This window comes from Moschus berezovskii, chromosome 25, assembly GCF_049115385.1.
Source record: "Moschus berezovskii isolate FMDL1 chromosome 25, NW_MosBer_1.0, whole genome shotgun sequence".
Classification (NCBI taxonomy): domain Eukaryota; kingdom Metazoa; phylum Chordata; class Mammalia; order Artiodactyla; family Moschidae; genus Moschus; species Moschus berezovskii.
This window is the reverse complement of record NC_142484.1, coordinates 25,021,382-25,038,925: the sequence shown is the minus strand read 5'-3', so window position 1 is coordinate 25,038,925 and position 17,544 is coordinate 25,021,382. Positions and strand designations below refer to the sequence as shown.

Genomic DNA, 17,544 nt, shown 5'->3' with positions numbered 1-17,544 from the left:
ACTGATGCCCTGGGGTGGATGGTGGCCTTGTCAGTAACCTCGGTCACCAATCAGAAATCGCCAAGGAGCACAGCCTCATGCCCTCCCCAAGGCCAGGAGAGGGATGCAGGAATTGAAAGAAGATCTTTCAATAACAAAGGGGCACACAAGGGTTCACAGATAATCAAAATTTCTTTCCCCCCAGATAATCAAAATTTCTAAGTCTCCAAACTCATCATTAACCAGTTTGGCCTTGTTTCTATTATTTCCAACTTTAAGTTGCCTGGGTTAAAGCAGAAATTATTTCAATAAGTACATTTCATTCCTTTGAAAATATGGTAAAATATGCCATTAACATAACACCAGCAGGCCCAGTGGTATGATTTTTCAAAACATGTATATATCTGCATTTTTATGTGTGTGTGCATGCCTGCACATACACACACTCTCTCTCTCTCTCTTATCATCCAGTTAGGAAGAAGTGACACTTTCAGTTTCTTATAGCTTTAGTAGACCAGGTTTCCTTTTATGGTTACATGGTTTGTTTTCCTTTTTCTAGAAGAAAGCCATGGATTTATGATATTTGGCCCCTTACTAAATGAGTTGAAGGGAGATTTATAGAGCAAATAAACAAAAAGATTTACAGTTCCTTTCTCAGAGCAGCTAAAAATTATGGAAAAACTCATTGACCTTTTAAGAGAAGAACTTGGTTCAGTCCACCAGAAACTAAGTGCAACTAAGAGGCTTCCAATTAATCTGTTAATTTAAATCCTTTGTCTTTCGCCAGTAAATATGCTGGGGGGCTGGCACGGCAGAATCCCATTCATTCCTTCAGAAGTGCAACTACCTGTGGCCAATATAAACAGCATGTCCTATTACACTAAGCACAGAGCATCTATAATGTGGACAATAATTAGAAAATGAGGAAACTGGTGGGATTAGAATGAAAAGGGAAATAGAGTAGAGAGCTAAACGGAAGGAGCCGAAGGAGCTGATTTTGCAGGGTAGCCTAGGGAGAAAGAAGAACACGGAAGGGAAGATTCCCGGGTCTTGGAGGAGGAAGACAGAAGAAGGGGATGTGGGCAGGAAGGTGAAAGGTCTGCTGTTCATCTCGGTTTTACTGTGAAGTCCTCCACAGGTCAGAGTCTGAGAAAGGGATCTAGGAGACTCAGGAGGGTGTTTCCTCAGCTACGTGGTCTAGGACTGTGAAATAAAAATTGCCCAAATTCTTTCCAATCTAAGGTACCCAAATTGTGTTTTGGGGACCCACTACAAGAGGAGAAAGTAGAAACAGATAAAACACCTCATTTAGCTTCTCTGATTGCTTTCTTCCATTTTTTTTCTATTTGTCTGTATGGAGACAAACAAAGCAATCTGGGATTGGGATTGAGGGCATACCGTTTATTAACAGTGTAACTTGGGGTAACTCATTTATCCTGAGCCGTGGTTATATGGAAATAAAAGTAGTACCGAGCTTGTACGGTTGTGAGGATTAAATGAGATAATGTATATAAGATGCTAAGCACACTGTCATTGAATAGATGCTGAGGATGTGGTAATTGGCAGCAGTGGCAACAGCAGCAGCATCATTTGTTTACCATGGGGCTGAATTCAATCTAATGATGTTGTTTCATATAGAAACAGCTGGCTTAGGTATAAAAAGATACAGGTTTAATTATAACATCTGAGCCTCAATTCCCTCTTGCAGAGACAACAGCTAGAATTGCAGAAGCTAAGCGATCTAACTTCGTTAATTAACTAATGGGGTAACCTCAAGCAAGCCACTTGATTTTTCCAAGCCTTAGTTCCTCATTTGTAAAATGAGAATATCCATAGTTTTATTAGGGTATAAGATGAAAAAGCATGTAAAGTATTTAACATATAATTATATCATATTAATAAATACTAGCAGCAAAGATTACTATGATTCATTCTTTCACTGATGGACTCAACCACTACAACAAATTAGCTTCTACCTGTTAGTTGAAACTTGATGTTAGAAACTCAGCAGTGAAGGAAGCAGACAAAAATTCCTGACCTCTTGGAGCCTACTCTTCAAGCTAATATGAGTGCCTTACATACTATAAACATTCAATAAACAATTTGAGTATGTTTTAAGAGAAGATCCTAGTTTCTCATCTATAAAATAGTATAAGAATGCAAATCCATATTTTATGGGATTTGATAGAAGATGAAGGAACTAAAATACATTAAATCACTTCATAAACTACCATGCACTATGCAGATATTTGTTATCCTACTTATCCTACTCATATACATGCTTAATGGCCATATATCCTGCAGCATCAAACACAAACTTTACCAAGTGAGGGAAAACAATATTATGAACCATTTTCAAAATTATTATTTAGAAAAATTAGATTTGAAATGTATAGGTCAGGCAAATTATTAAAGAAAAATAAACAGATTTTGTAAGGGTTCATATTAAAGAAGTTTCTTATACTTTTATAATTCACTACAGTCCTGATAGGAAATCTTGATATTTGTAATACAGATACCTAGAGATTTTTGGGAATCCCCAGAAATCTAATGTTTGTAAACATCAGAGCCTATAATTTATGTAGTTAAAACAATTAAGGACCATTTTCCAAAAACATGTTCCACAAAACACTAGTTTCATGGAATGATAAGAGATTTCATGTATTATGATGATTTCATGTACAAACAGGTTCGACAGATGATGGGCTAAATGCAGTTTTCTAAGAGTTCTTTAAAGTCACTGAATGCAATTTTGATGGCTGGTATTCAATATTTTCTAATATATTTGAACAAAGAATCCCTTCTAAGGGACAAGTGCAATAAACTCTATGAATGCAACAGTTAATACAACTGCAACCCTGGGATGATCCCTCCAGATCTTCAACAAGAAGGGCTCGATACTCAGTGAGCAGCAGACAATCACAAAGCAGAGTGGGATGTGGAAACCAAACAGCCTGTCACTCGGTAGCCTGTTAAATTCCACTGGGCGTTGGCCAGTTGCTCTATGTCATGGACATTTACTGTCTAGACTAAAATGAATTACAAATTATGTTTAAAAGTGAAAAAAAAAAAAAACCTAAATACTGTGTGCATACATACACAGGTGTGTGTGTGCATATGTGTAGTATTCAGGTTGGGTTTTTCACTTTCAAATATAATATTCATATCCCATTAACACCAAAAAAAAATGATTGTGGGAGCTGTACGAAAACTAACCACACAATAGGTGATGGATTTCAACTGTATCCTCAGAGAGGCCCAGTTCTTACGACTGGATTGGGGAAGAAGAAAGGCAATACACTGAGATATATCCAAGAACACTCAAAGGAAGCCCCTGATTTTGATCACCTATGGGAACAACATTAGTGAATAATAGTAATAATTTACTACAAATGAGTTGCAATTCATCAAAATGGAGTTCGAAAATAATCCACTTCGTGGAAGTATATTGAGATACTGGGAAAACACATAGTACTAAAAGCACTTATCTTTTTTAAATGTAAGCATTTCAAACTTCACATTAAATAGATTCTCTTTGACTGCCTGCACCCCAGACCAGTAAATATGAGGTATTAAAACCTGGATAGGAGAGAAATCTCCCAGACTCCTATGAATTTGCAGAATAGTAGCCCGGGAAGGGAGAGCTAACTAAAGATCCCCGAGCATCGTGAGAATATCTATTTATCACAGCTCGTCTGCAGCTGAGAAAGGATGATTTGTTTACCCTCCCCACTGCAAGACGCTCTACTGGTGTGTAAGAAATACAAATATTACTTCTGAGTAAGAAATATGCCACTGACTAGAATTGGAGAAAATAGACTTGGCCAGATGTATCCTGGCAAAGAAAAGAAAAAGTGTTAACAGGAATCAACTGGAGTTATTTTTCCTCTAGATCATGGCATCAGGCTATGCATTACTTTTATGTCAGGGGGACCTGAGATTACATCCTGGCTCTGTTATTTACTACAGAGCAGTGATGTGTGATGTTGGGTTTCTTTATTAACTAAGTGGAGAGAGTTTGGATTAAACAAGATAACAAGTATAAAGACCTGACTAGCACAAAAGTGTTTATAAAAACTATCAAACACTTGAGAGGGTCCCATTTCCTACTATCAATTGTTCATTTATTCAGTAAATACTTAACTGAGTTGGGCTTCCCTGGTGGCTAAGACAGTAAAGACTCTGCCTGCAACGCAGGAAACCCAAGTTCTATCCATGGGTGGGGAAGATCCCCTGGAGAAGGAAATGGCAATCCATTATGGTATTCTGGCCTAGGAAATCCCATGGACAGAGGAGCTTTGTGGACTCCAGTCCATGGAGTTGCAAAGAGTCAGACACAACTGAGCAGCTAACACTTTCACTTTCCTAAGTGAGTAACTATTCTGTTCCAGGTACTGTCCTAAAAGTCAGTATCTAGCAATGACAAGCAAAACAAGCAACAATCCCAGCCTCTGTGAACCTTACATTCTGAATGTATATTTCCCTTCTTCCTTCCCAATCCTAAAGAAATAAACTTGCTACATTGCCACTCAAATGTAAAATCTGAGCTTGCACAATGCTAGAGGCATGGACAGGTAAACCCTAATCGCTCTGCTACAAGAATTTCCTATAGTTCGGCTCAGAAAAGTTCCTTTAGAGTTTTGAATAGCCAGGAATCAACATCAAATGACAAAGTTTAGCATTTCAGCAGCAATAAGAAAAGTGATAAATGGTCAGAAGTGAATGGGAAGAAGTCCCTGAATCTCTGCAGCAGCTCCTTAGAAGCTGTTGGGTAGCACTGTGCTTTCTGCAGATCTTTCCAATACAATAAAAGGAGGGGAAGGCTCTTCGAAAGATGTACATGCTACAACTGGAATACATGTCAAGGTCACTTTTTCTACTTTAAAATTGGCAAAGAAATTAACAAAATCTCTGTCTGAGATGCCAGACATTTTAGTGCAAAGAAGTCATGGAGCACTAGCATGTATTCATGGGGAATCACGCCTCCATGTGTTCATCCATTCATTCAGATACATTCCCTGCATATTTACTACGTTCCAGTCCTAGGCAGGGTCATGGGGATACAAAGATAAATCAGACACAGCCCTGAACCTTGAATAGCTCTTTACCTAGAAAATATGTTAAAAAGTAATTAAGATCCTTTGTGATGAGCACTCTAATGAAAGTCTGAACAAAATACTGTCAGATCCCAGAAGAGGAAGCTGTGGAGTCAGCCACCAGAGTTTGCTGTGGTATGGATGAAGCAACCAGAGAATTGATTCTAATTCCACTTCTCAGATGAGATCCAATCTACCCCTCACATCCAATCCATCAACCAACCTTGCCAATTTCACCCCCTGCCCTTTTGTCCACCTCCATATCCACCACAACATCTTGCCTAGACGGCTCCAAAAGACTGACAATTGGAGTCCCTGCCTGGCTGTTATCTTCTGTCCTCCCCTGCAGCCAGAATGATTTTTCAAAATATATGTCTGATCTTATCACTTCAGCTTTAAACACTTCAACAGCTCCCCATGTCCTTTAGTGCAAAATTTGAACTTCATAGGCCCACAAGGCCTCCAAAGTCCACCTCCCTCTGTACTCACCACTCTCCGGCTTCCCACCTTGGTTTCCAAACAAAGTGTGCCTTTGCTCCCTTGTGTCTCCAAATCTTTAGAGGTGTTGTTCCTAACTCTTGCATTTTGGGGGGTGTGTGGGGGGGTGATTTTTACTTCCTTTTTATTGCAGTATAATTGCTTTATGATGTTGTGTTACTTTCTGCTGTACAAAGAAGTGAATCATCTATATGTATACATATATCGCTTCCTTCTTACAGCTCCCTCCCACAGTGGAATAATCAGTTCAGTTCAGTCGCTCAGTCATGTCCAACTCTCTGCAACCCCATGAATCACAGCACGCCAGGCCTCCCTGCCCATCACCAACTCCCGGAGTTCACTCAAACTCATGTCCATCGAGTCGGTGATGCCATCCAGCCATCTCATTCTCTGTCGTCCCCTTCTCCTCCTGCCCCCAAACTTTCCCAGCATCAGAGTCTTTTCCAGTGAGTCAACTCGTTACTCAGCCATAAAAATGGAATGGAATTGGGTCATTTGGAGAGATGTGAATGGACCTGGAATCTGTAGTACAGAATGAAGTCAGCAACAGGAAAACAAATGTCATCTATTAATGCACATATGTGAAAACTAGAAAAATGGCACTTATGAACCTATTTTCAGGGGAGAGAGAGGGGTGTGGACATAGAGTGGACACATGGACATGGTGGGAGAACGGGAGAGTGGGATGAACTGGGAGATTAGGATTGACATGTATGCAACTAACTCTTGCACTGATCTCTTTTTACCCTCTCTCTAGTGTCATTAACCGCATCTCATCCTAACGTCTCTGCTTGCATGGCCCAAAGCATCCCATACTTACCCATCAAACATTCCTCATCCCTCTCAATTAATCCCAACCTTTCAAAATCCTTCTTTACATGATCCTTCTTATTAATTCCAGGAATTAGCCCTCCTCTTCCTTCCTACTTACTGACACATATCCTGAACCATAGATTGCAAGAATGAATTATGTCTAATTGAGCATTTATCATACTCACACATAACATGCAAGTAAAATCTGATTTTGTACCAGATCTTACCTTGGACCTTTCTGCTCACTTGCGTTGTTTTAGCAATTCTTAAGAGAGACTAACAAAGTAGAAACTGGCACACTGATTGTACAAAGGGGAAGGGAGAATGATGATGTTCCCAGCTTCAGTTCATGAAATAATGGTAAAGCCAGGATTTCTAACTCACACAGGTGCCTCAAGAAAAAGGTGAAACTGTTAATTGCTCAGTCATGCCCGACTCTTTGTGACCCCATGGACCATAGCCTGCTAGGCTCCTTTGTCCATGGAATTCTCCAGGTAAGAATAGTGGAGTGGGTTGTCATTCCCTTCTCCAGGAGATCTTCCTGACCCAGGGATCAAACCTGGGTCTGCTGAATTGCAAATCTAAGTCAACTATTTTTTTTTACTATACCCCTACTGCTGCTGCTGCTGCGAAGTCACTTCAGTCGTGTCCGACTCTGTGCGACCCCATAGACGTCAGCTCACCAGGCTCCCCCGTCCCTGGGATTCTCCAGGCAAGAACACTGGAGTGGGTTGCCATTGCCTTCTCCAATACCCCTGCTATTCTCCCCTAATTATTTTGAGTGTACAATTCATGTTTTCCCAGGCAAGCTTCACCAAGAAGCAGAAGCCCCAGTAGGCATTACACCAGCCACAATACCAAGGGCATAATAAAAACACTGATTTGAATTCTTCTCAATCCTGTCTAGATATTAGGCATATTGGAGATAGCCAAAAGGTATTTATTTTTTAATAACAAAAAATGTTTAAATCATTAAAGATTTAAATGTTAAATCTCATTATCACTAAAAGTCCTAAGATTTGGATTTGTTTCTGGAAAGTGAGCAAGGATTTTTTTCCCCTTCCTCTCTTTTTTCTCTTCCTTCTTTTTGCTACATAAAAATGCTAAGGACTGTACATAACATAATATGTGCATAACATCTTTCAAGGAGACACTCTGAAGTCTTAATATACTGCACAGTGAGTCAAAGGTGAAAGTACATCATTGGAAGATAATGTAAGGCCATCCTTGCAGGCTTGGCCCCTGGGTACCACCCAGCCCTTCTGATACAGTCACCAAAAGCAGAGCAGGGAAGATTCACCTGGGAAAATGCCAGACACTGGAACACTCAGCTCTCAGAAGGAAGTTATGGTCAAGAACCAGATGGAACATGTCTGCAAGGATTTGGGGAAGACATCATGCTAGGCCAGACAAGCTCATCTCTTTGATATCAATGATACTTTATTACCTCGGCACCCACTGTAGCCAAGTCTAAGAATTCACCAAGATACCAACTATGGAAGCAGTGTTGCCTAACTTGGCTCTCTGCCCTTAGCTTCTCCCCAGCCAGCACCACTTCCATGTGGCCATAAGACTGACTTTCCTAACATTACCAGTTTGATAATGTCCTCCCCACCTCAGATCCTCCACTAAATTCTCTACACTGCTGTGGCCTACAGCAGTGATCTGGTTTTGACTATGCATCCTTATTGACAGTAATTAGAGGGCATTACCTCCTATATGAAAATAGTTATGTAATAAAATATATACATTTACTATTATACTAATATATGATGCACATTGTGCTTAATCATTTAGTCATGTCTGACTCTTTTTGACCCCATAGACTGTAGCCTGCCAGACTCCTCTGTCCATGGGATTGTGCTGGCAAGAGTACTAGAGTAGGCTGCCATTTTCTCCTCCAGGGGAATCTTACCAACACAATGATCAAACCTGCATTGCAGGTGAACTCTTTATCTCTGAACCGCCAGGGGAGTCATGATGAACATTATGAAACACCAAAATAGAAATTTAAAGGATGAGATAAAAGTAAGGTCCTAATTTTTTTTCCATATCCCAGTGGATCCAATTTTTTACCTGCTGTTATGCCTGCATCCTACACAAATGTACATTGGCTTACAGGATACAACTCCAATTTTTTAGCATGCTTGCAATACTTTTCACCATCCAACCACCAGCTGTATTTCCGTTTTCATACAGATTTATACACAGGAGATTTATTATGGCTATTGGCTTCATGCCTCAGCTAGGCAATGCAACATACGTAATACGTTATGTTATGGAGGCTTAGAAGTCCCATAATCTGCCATTTATCAGCCAGAGATCCAGGAAAGCAGGTGGCATAATTCGGTCCAAGTCCAAAGACATGCACACCAGAAGACTGCTTTTATGATTCCTGGAATCAGAAGGCCTAAAACCAGGAGCCCTACTGTCAGGGCAGAAAAATGATGGATGTGCTAGCTCAAGAAAGGAAAGAGGGAATTTATCCTTCTTTCGCTCTTTTGTTGCATCCAGGATCTCAACAAATGAGATGACTCCTGCCCATATTGGTAGGAGAATCAAATGTTACTTTCTTCCAGAAAGACTCCCACAGACACACTCAGAAACAATGTTTTATCAGTTATTAAGTCTTCTCTTAGCACAACTTAAAATTAACCATTACAATTAGATATACATCGTGTGTGGGTGGGTGTGTGAGTGAGTGAGAGAGTATTGCTGTTGTTATTTAGTCACTCAGTCATGTCTGACTCTTTGTGACCCTATGCTCTGTAGCCTGCCAGGCTCCTCTGTCCAAGGGACTTCCCAGACCAGAATACTGGAGTGGGTTGCCATGCCCTCCTCCAGGGGATCTTCCTGGCCCATGGATAGAACCCAGGTCTCTTGAGTCTCTTGCTTTGGCAGGTGGGTTCTTTAACACTAGCGCCACCTAGGAAGCCTCAGGTTCCAATCTAAGCGCTGCCAAAGATGAAAATATTTATTGTTACTATAATGACAAATAATTATATAATTATAACATCATCAATAAGTTACAGTACAAAGCTAAATTACTCTTGTTTGTGTGCTCAGGCGGGTCCGACTCTCTGCGACCCTATGGACTGCAGCCCACCAGGCCCCTCTGTCCATGGAATTCTCCAGGCAAGAACACTGGAGTTGGTTGGCATTTCCTCCCCCAGGGGATCTTCTTGATCCAGGCAAGGATCAAACCCATGCCTCTTGCTTCTCCTGCACTGGCATTTGGATTCTTCAGCATTGTGCTATTACTATTATTATTGTTTTCATGATTCTAGTCATCTTTGATACAGCAAGTATGTAAGAAAACACGTAGAAAGGTGCTTATTGTATGCTGAAGCCCCATAGTTGCCCATGGTTTAATCATCTCTCTTCTTAAAAATCTCTGAGCTCACTGGAAAGGCCCATCTTGGAACCCTTGCCCTGACATTACTCCAGTGTTTACAAAATATTGTCAAATTCCACACCCTATTTAACCTGCACAAGCAGCCAGTACTATTTAGGACATGTTTAAAAGTCTTATTTGGACCATGAGAAAGTCAGACACAAAAGAACTGGGTGATTCTCCAAGATTACCCAGCTGGCAAGAGGTAGAACCAGGATCATTCAAGATCGCCTTATTCTTAGTTCATATTCGTTCCCTCTATCACAGCCCTGGGAGCTGTCAAGAAAAAAATAAATAAAATGGGGTCAGGGAAAATGCTAAATAGCAGGGATATTTGAAGATAGCTGACTACCAAGGCAAACACCCAGGCACAGACAACCTACTTAATTCTGCCAAGAGCTCTCTCTTCCACACACAGGAGATTTTTTTTTAAATCTACTACATGAAATTTAACAGTTTGGGGATTTTCTTAATCAATATGCATCCTCTTTTAAGAATGCATTTTCCTCTGGGAACATTATACAGATATCAATCATTTACAAATGTGTGTAAGCTTGTTCCGTGAATGGCTCTCCTCCTAGTGTAAACCTCAGAATTGCAGCACGTGAGAAGCTGTGAATTTTGTTCAGAAGGAAGAGAAGATGGGTGACATTGGGACATGACGTATACGGGGTGTGTGGAGCAATTGCAGGAGGGGTGACACAGAGGAAGCTAGGGAAGTCTGGAGATAATGCAAAAAGAAAGAAGAAGCAAGATGGTTAAATCCTATCTAGTTTCCAAGTAAGCAATTTTCATACAATCAAAAACCCAGAGGCCCATTCAGGGAGACTCAGGAAATAAACAAAAAGAGGTATAAAGTTAATAGGAGAGCTTTTTGTTTGTTTGCTTTTCCATTTAGTAACCGTGGCAGAACTGGAAAACTGTTGACCGAAACAGATTCTTTTTCTTCCCAGGAACACAGCTGGACAACATTTACCAGCCTCTCCTGCACTTAGGTAAGGCCAGTGAGTAAGTCTGAGACAAGCAGAATGTGACCAGCACTGGCCATAAAAACCGCCCAGTCATCACCTTCCATTTCCTTTCCCCGATCATGGCAACCTTGGAAGCCACACTGCATGTAGCTGAGCCAAAGAGGCAAGGAGCCTGGATTCGTGAATCAGTTTTAAGAAAAACCACCTGCCAACAAGGAGCATCCATTTCAAAGACTATATGAGTGGAAATAAAAGCTTCTATTTTGTTGAATCCCAGAAGATGTTTCTTTCTATAAGCAGCTGACAAAAACAAATTTTTAAAGATGATTCTCTTCCTATCAAAATTAAGGGGGAGCTACAAGGGCTTCCAAGATGGCACTAGTTGTAAAGAGCCTGCCTGCCAATGCAGAAGACATAAGAGACATGGGTTCAATCATTGGGTCAGGAAGATCCCCTGGAGGAGGGCATGGCAACCCACTTCAGTGTTCTTGCCTGGAGAATCCCATGCACCGAGGAGACTGGTGGACTATAGTCCATAAGCTCACTGATAAGAGTTGAACATGACTGAAGTAACTTAGCACGCATGCACAATTCCTTTTGCCATGTGGTGAAGAAGGTCAATCTGTAACAAATAATGCTGGTGCAGTTACCATGGAATGAAGGGAGCAGACAGCACTGGAGCATTATATGGATAGTGTATTTGCAAAAAAAGAGCAGACTCAGGCCCCACAGTCAGATTCTGTACTCTAAATAGTAGCCCTTGACTGACACTAACAAGACAAATCTGACAAGAAACAGCATCAAACATAGAAAAGTGTGAACCAGTATGAGACTCATTCATTCATTCAGCAAACAGCTTGATGTATTTATCACACCCGGAGCACTTTCCTAGTGCTGGAGATACAGTGAATAAGATAAAATCCTGCCTTTCTACAACTTTTGTTCTAAAGGGAAAAGTCAGCTCATAAACCTTTAAGCTGGGAAACACAAGAAACCAAAACAATTATAGATAATAAATGTTTAAGGAAAATAAAACAAATAAAATGAAAATGGTATAGAGTAGCTGAGGGTAGTAACAGAGTTAATTCAGGGAGGGTGGTTAGGAGAGACCTTTCTAAAGAGTGACATTTGAGCTACAACTTAAATGATCCATCAAAAGCAGATTTGCAAAGATCTAGGTGAAGGACATCCAAGGGCGAAGAAAAAACTGTTGCAGAAGCCTACTGGAGAATATGAGTCAAAGCGTGGTGGGGGAAGAGAGAACACAAGACAGAATGTTAAGAGAACAACACAGAAAGGCAGGCAGTATCCAGTTCACACGGGGCCTTATGCAGGACCAAGCCTGGACATTATTCGAAGATGCACGGAAACTATCAGATGATTTTAAAGAGCAGATTGGCATCATATCACTTGTATATTTAAGAGCTCATTCTGACTGATGCCTGAAGAAAGGATTAGGGTGGGGCAAGAGTAGGGCATTGCAATCACCAACCATGAGACAAAGGAGGCTCAGACTAGAGTTCGGAGCAAGACATGGGTGAATGTGTGATTTATTTTTTAAGTAAAACTACCAAGACTTCCCAATGCAGTTGATGTTGGGAGCGACAGCAACATGGAACTGACAATGACTTCTCCATCTAGTGACCTCAGCAACAGGGTGGCTGGAAGTGCCATTAACTGAGATTGGGAGAAAAGTACATGGTCCTCTGTCTCAGGACCCCAGAACTCAGGAGAGTTCTGTACTGCAATAGTTCAGATACTTGATGAGTTACCAAGGTACCTATGTGCTAGCCTAGTAACTTAACACTTAGAACATTTTTATCATGAAAAAAATTACTAAAAATTCCAACTATCTTATAAATGATCTTTTAAAACATGGTTATATTGAAAACAAAAAATAAAAACAAGTGCTACTTTAACCTCCAGTCCTGACCATTGCCCCAGCTGGTTTGACTAGGTCACCTTCCTCAGTAACAAGTTTAAAAATTAACCCTTGGTTCAACACAAGTGCAATAATCATGGCTTGAATTTGAGTTTTTTGTTCTTTTAATTAAAAAAGAAAAGAAAAAGTTATGGGGATGGGCGGGGTGGGTGTTGTTAAGAAGAGGCAAGAGTTTAAGTAGGTGAGAGAGCAGGAGTAGATGCTTTTGTAAAATGGCCTTGGGAATAAAGAAGCAGAGGCCAAAAAAAGCCAGGCCCAGGAGGAAAACTCAACTTTGTCTGCTGCTGGTATGGAAATGACACATGCATCCCAAGCAGTGCAACTGCTAGAGATCTCTGTGTCTTGGGAAGGCTGGCAGGATGGGGTGGGGTGGGGGGCTGTTGACATATCTGAATACCAGAGGATCTCTCCATTAGTCATAGAGGCTAAACTGGAAGGGAAAAGGGGATCCCTGAGGTATTCTTATCTCAAGCATTCTGAACCCCCAGAAATAAATGCAAGCAGGAACTTAGAGTTAAGGTTTTACAAACAGGAATAATCCATAAGAGGCTTTTGATCCCTGTGCGGTCCACATCAAGACGTTAGGAGGCAGAAGCCCAGATCTGAGCATAAACTGGCTTCATGAATCACAAGGTTCATGCATTTTAGACAATTTCAAAATAAGAGTTACCTGATTAATCCTTGGAGAATTAGCAGTATAACTTAAGGATGCTCATCATTTGCACTGTTTCTATGGCAGTGTACTCACACAAGCTCTGCATCCAAAAAAATCTACCCTCGAGTTCTTCTGCATTTTCTTTCTGCTTGAACTCTGACCTTCCTGCAACTTTCCCAGCTTCTTAACACTAAGGGGTCAGACCCTTTATCATCACCTTCAGTCATGCAAAAGACATTATAAATTACCTTGCTAAGCAGTTGCTGTAGTTTTATTTTTTTTTACATGAAATTATTAAATTGAAACCAATAAAATCATTTTGTTCCATGACATATTACCCTTCAACTCAGCTCCACTCATGTTTTTACATGGAAGGAAGGACTTCATCATTATTACTATGCTGGGTACCTCACTGCTAACAATATGCTCCTGGCAGGACTGACATAACTTGGTCCCTTCGTCTAAGAACACTCTCCCCTGCTACCTTCCAATACTCCAAAAAGAGGTAGACATGAGAAGCCCGCATTATCAAAGTATTGGCCTCTACGAGCACACACTCTTCCAAGAAAGATCCTCATAAACACATATAGGTTGATGACAATAACTGTTGCAATTCACTAAATCACCAGTAAAAACCAGACAATTTACTGAGTTTTTGACCTGCATTGTCTCATTATCATCTTAATTGGGAAATCCAATTTTCCACATTAGAACTGGCTATAAAAAAGCAGTAATCCACTACTTGCAGTCTGTAACTATCTATTACCTGGTAGCAGAGCCAGGGAAGAATATTAATGATCTACATAGTCTGTACTTTTTCTAGTAAACCTCAACGCTTACTCTATAGAGTGAGCACTGAGTTGGAGGTATCCTTCTGAAACCACAAGATTTGGGTCCACTAACTCAGGCAGATATACCAATAGGCTTAGGCTAAGTTATACAAAGATAACAGATAATTGCGCCCTCCAAAATATCAGTGATTTACAGTTATTTCTCACTAAGGCCACGTGTCCATCACCTATCCATTGTCACTAGTTCCATGTCATCTTCGTGCTGGGACCACAGCTAAAGGAGAGATGCCACTCTAGAACATTGCCAGTTGATGAGAAAGAGGTGGAACCCTGAAACAGCTCTTGGAGCTTTTACTCTGAAATGGTGCAGATCTCACGCACATTCAGATTTCATTAGATCAAGGAGATAGTAAATATTTTGAACAAGACCATACTGGAACAGGGTGGGGGATGGGGAGGTAGGGCACAGCATAAGTCAAGGCATATGAGTTGTGAGTTGAATATTAACTTTACTTCATTTCTCTGAGTCTTTGTGTCCACGCTTACAAAATGGAGTTCATCTGGTGAATGCTACCGTTTTCCTCAAAGATTTACTAGAAGGCTCAAAGAGTATAATATACATCAAAGGAGTTCACAAAGTTCAGAGCACTCTGTAAGTAGGAGGTATTATTTAATACTAATGTAGTATTTTCTGTGCCTGGCAGATTTCATGATGTATATGTACCACTCACCTAACCTTTTACTACTTTTTTACTAGGAAAAGTGTGAAACTCTATGTAGCCTTCAAATTCAAGAAGATCAGGAATAGACCCCAACTACTATACTTTTCTCAAGATACTACCTCTAACTGAAGCTAATGTATCAGAAACTATTTAAGACCAACCCATTGCCATCACAAAGATTAAAAAAAAAAAAAGTCACAATAGATCAGATTTCATAAAACACAAAAAACCGACTACAGCAATTTTCAAAATGGGGAATGTTCCTGTTGGAGCCAGACGAGGCAAAATGAAACAACCTCCGGGGAACTGTATCATAGCTGACAAAGGTTCTTATTACCTTCTATTGATTGGCCAGGAGTTCTGATATCTCCTCAATGGCAGTTTCTAAGGCAATCTCTGCAGAGCACGAAGAGCCCTTAATATACTATCTCTCTTCTACTACCCAAGGAAGTTAAGAAAATTGAAAAGTCTTTTGTGATTCTTTTTCCACTGAAAGCCTGAATAGGCTCTTCAAGACAGTCTGGACAATGAGTGCAATATTTTGTTTTAATCTGCAAGCCAGTCTTGTTCATCATGGTTTGTATAATATGGGTCATCTTCACTCCATTTACTCCGAGTGAAAAATAACTTGCCTGAAGCAGTTCATCTACGGATCTACGCCTCTCTAGGCTACAGTGAGACAATGAACTTGGCCTCTGAGAGTCTCTGGTACCCAGGTGGCTGTGTGGTGAGCATCCCAGAGGACAGTTCTGAGGACAGAAGCTGAGTAAATGGCCATATTGCATTTTACCATACCAGAGTGTAGTATCTCTGGCTTTCTATCCACCCAAAGTCACACTTACCCTACTCCTACAGCTACAATCATATTTAATTCAGGCAAACAGCAAAGATCACTTAGTCTCAGGGAAAGTATATCCTTATTCCAAATCCAGGGGTGGAACACAATTAGTGCAAGCCATTGTGCATTGAGACAACCATCTCATTGGTCTAGAGGTGGACAGCAGGTAACCCAGGTCTAAAAAATAAGACAGCAGAAGTCTTCTGCACGGGGAGAGCCAAAGGAGGCTGTAAAGGACCTTCTAGCAGAACTTTCCTTAAACATAAAAAAAAAGAACCTTACACAGAGAAGGCTTTTAACCCCTGCCCGTCTCTTCCTTGGAATCCTGGTAGAAGGACATCCCACCTGGGGCTACGGCAGTCATCAAGCAGTCACAGGAGAATAAGCCCAAAGCCCAGGTGTGCTGAAGATGGCAGAACAGAAAGAGAGACGGGGGTCTGCTCTAAATATTGACAGTCACTCTACTTGGTTCTCTGTGCCTCCCATCCAACACCCAGGATTCGACTCATGTTTTTTTTTTTCCCTGATTTCCATTCTTAGACAGTATATAGGCTCTAATGTTTAGTCATTTTTTTCTTAGGTGTTATCCTTGAACTTGTGAAATGTTCCCATGATTACAGAGAACTGACTGAAGCCTGAGAATATCACCTTGTCCCAAGGTGGTCACATAGCATACACTGGCCCAATGCCCTGCTCACACAATGAGCTGAGAAACATGGTCAACAAAACAGGGATTTAGACCTAAAATTGCTCAATAGAATCAATAAAATAAGGCCTCACACACAAAGTGAGTGAGTGATAGTTGCTCAGTTGCATCCAACTCTTTGTGACCCCGTGGACTGGAGCCCACCAGACTCCTCTGTCTATGGAATTCTCCAGGCAAGAGTACTGGAATGGGTTGCCATTTCCCTCTCTATCACACACAAAGGGTAGGCATAACATGGCACCTCATAAAACTGATTCTATGTAACAAAAATGGTGAGAGAATCAGAGTCCCAAATAGCATTTATGCCAGCTAGTTCCTCCCAGGTTCTGCCAGGTCTCAACAGCTAAAGGGAGTCAGGAATGGTGGGCGCACTGCTTCCAAAAGACTGCCAAAATGTCTGCCAATGATAGAAGCAGGATTCAAATTATTTTGAGGTTCCTTCTATCATTTTTATAATTGTTGAGTTTATCCCACATATAGCAGAAGGTAAAAAACTAAATTTTTCAGACCATGACCTGGCTTGTGGGATTTTTTTCATGATGAATGGAGAGAATAATGTTCATATATATTTTTTTTAAAGCTACATTCATTTTCTGACAAAAGCATAGAATAGTGTAAGGTGCAATACAAAACAGCACAAGGTATGATATAAAAATGTTAACATGAAACATTGAAATTAATAATCCTCTTTCTCAAACTTGATAAGTCCTGATAACATGATATTAAGGCTAGATGAAAAGGTGCATAGCTAAAGGGGCAACTTCATTCTCCCAAGTGACAACTTCATTCTCCCAAGTGACATGTCTCCCAAATCAAGTTCAGTAAGCAAAAGAAAAAGGATTGTAGAAAAAAGTGGGGGAGGAACGACTAGACTTATACTATATCGCCAATGAGAACCAAAATAGTAATAAAGAAAGTCTTTCATAAGAAACGGAAAACGGAGGACACCTAACAGGTTCTGAACACTAACAGTAATTAGACACATTTCCTAGTAAGGTCTTTAGTAAGCCAAATGTTAAGCAGACGTCAATAACATAAAACAACAGAATGAAAAGAAATTTACCATTATTGTCATCAATTGTCTTCACCTTGGCAATACCTGATCTACTTGAGAACCAAAGCAGTAGAGGATAGTGTCC

The 17,544-nt window shown here is 40.5% G+C and overlaps 1 protein-coding gene across 1 annotated transcript in view; it reads right to left on the bottom strand.

Annotated features, from left to right (window-relative positions):
- The window catches only part of NELL1 (neural EGFL like 1), a 964,969-nt gene that overhangs the window by 664,128 nt on the left and 283,297 nt on the right, over nucleotides 1-17,544 (bottom strand). The window lies entirely within an intron of this gene.